Source organism: Triticum aestivum, unplaced genomic scaffold (assembly GCF_018294505.1).
Source record: "Triticum aestivum cultivar Chinese Spring unplaced genomic scaffold, IWGSC CS RefSeq v2.1 scaffold158600, whole genome shotgun sequence".
NCBI lineage: Eukaryota > Viridiplantae > Streptophyta > Magnoliopsida > Poales > Poaceae > Triticum > Triticum aestivum.
In genome coordinates, this window is record NW_025244387.1 from 1 (window position 1) to 2,054 (window position 2,054).

At 48.2% G+C, this 2,054-nt stretch overlaps 1 pseudogene; it reads right to left on the reverse strand.

The window, feature by feature from the left end:
* Window positions 1-631: 631 nt before the first annotated feature.
* LOC123177028 (BTB/POZ and MATH domain-containing protein 2-like) lies at window positions 632-1,835 on the reverse strand (annotated as a pseudogene).
* Between the last annotated feature and the right edge of the window lie 219 nt (window positions 1,836-2,054).

Below are 2,054 nucleotides of genomic sequence, written 5' to 3' on the forward strand. Positions count from 1 at the left end.
CACTGAACTTTGCAGAATCTTCAAGCTCTGGCCTTCCTCTGAGATGGAGGGCGCCCGGCCCAGGAGAACAGCAGGAACTCATGAGAAGGCTCAGAGTTCACACTATCACTGTCATGGTAACCAGAATTCTTGGTCAACTGTTTTGTTATCCAGATTCGTTCCTTTAATTCGAGGATCAAGATGACTTTCTAGAAACATCAACATTGTTCTTCTTTAGAATAGCTAGAATAAGGACACAAGGTTTTCATAATAGGGAAGCCACAAAGGAACGATGTACGACACACCTAATACATAGAGAAATATATACATGAGGATAAAACGATTAGATAGGGAACTCCCATATTGACCAGATCAATTTATGCTTACACCCAAAGGAAATTTACAGACTTCACTCCATCAAGAGACAGTTTGCCGAGCAAATACGCAAATTATATACTCCCTCAATCCAAAAATTCTTGTCTTAGATTTGTCTAGATACGGATGTATCAAGGTACATCTGTATATATCTAGACAAATCTAAGACAAGAATTATGGGACGGAGGGAGTAGATGACAAGACAAAAGCAAGACACACGGACTACAATCTCTCTAGAGGATCCCACATATGCATAAGACCGTCACTTTAGATCTAACTAAGTTACATGGACCACATAGAAAGTGTTAGTCCGGTGGTCCGAAGCAAGCTTTGCAATGAGCTCCTTTAAAACCGAGGGATAGGTCTCAAAGACATGATCCCAGCCATTAGATGCCATTAATGTTTGCAGACATGAGGGGGACTGGACTTGGATAAACTTGAAGCATGCCTCTTTCAATCCATGGCAGTGGTGCTGCTCGGCTAGAGCAAGAGTGGACATGACCGAGCTCACACATATGTGCTCAGACAACTTCCTTGCACAGATGAACTTGAGTCGTTGGACATCATATCTGTCTGCGCTACAAACAAGTTTTGTAGCCATTGCAACCGCATTTCATCCTCTAATGTCTCGTTTTCTTGTTCTTGCTCCGCAACTTGTGACATACCGTCCTCCTCCATGCCATCATCATCCTCCATATCAGGGAACGTGTCGGTGTAGATGAAGCTAAGCAAGGCCCTGAACACGCTTGCTTCCATGTCTTTGATCTGTATGACAGCGGTCTTATCAGTGCCTTCCTTCATGGGGCAAAGAATTGTGACATGAAGACCTTGGATCGGGCTGCGAGCACACACCGGTGTGCAGCCAGCCTCTCGCCGCCAACCTCAAATTCCACATCAGCACCCACCTCGGTGTAAAGGAGATCTTCAAAGTGCTGGCACATGTGAGGCAGGGGCACCCTGGTGCTAGTGGCGGCATCGTCCTTGGTGTTGCAGGAGGAGACCATGATGTCGCACCGGATGGTGAAAGAATCGTCATTTAGATTCACTGATGATTGTTCAAGGGCTTCTCTTCTCATGAACTTGTGTCTGCCCCGAGAAAAATCATGGAAGCTGCATGTCTCAGCTTCAGCAATGTAGACTGGATTCTGCATCTTAACCTGGTCTATGAAAGTAAAAACGACCTTGGCTTCCACATGCTTCTTGTTAACATCGTCTTGGAGACACGAAAGCTCGAGAGAAATGAAGTCGGCAGAGTCGGAGTCTTCGCCGTTGGGGTAGTACTTGTTGATCCAACAATGGCCTCCCACCATGAAAGGACGGGAGCTGATGCTCTCGCCGGTGGGCGCCTCTTCCGTGGTGCGTGAGTAGTCGTGGACCACCAGCAGATGGTATCCGCAGACCGTGCTGGTGCCGACGGTCGACGCGGTGGCGGGGCACAGCTCTCCGTCGGCCAGGACAGATACGCCGGCGAAGGACGACATGACCTGCGAATCCATCGGAAATGTACTATCTACTCAGTCCACTGACCGTCGGCACTCCAAGCTTTCAGAGTTGGGATGGATGGATGAGCTGAGGGCCAAACCTGGGCTTGCACCGGCGGACGCCCCAAACCTGGAAGCTGGAAACTACGAGTAGGGCCGGCTCTATGTTTTTCGGGGCCCTTGGCCAAGTTGAAAAAAGGGCCCTTGTAGGTAATATAT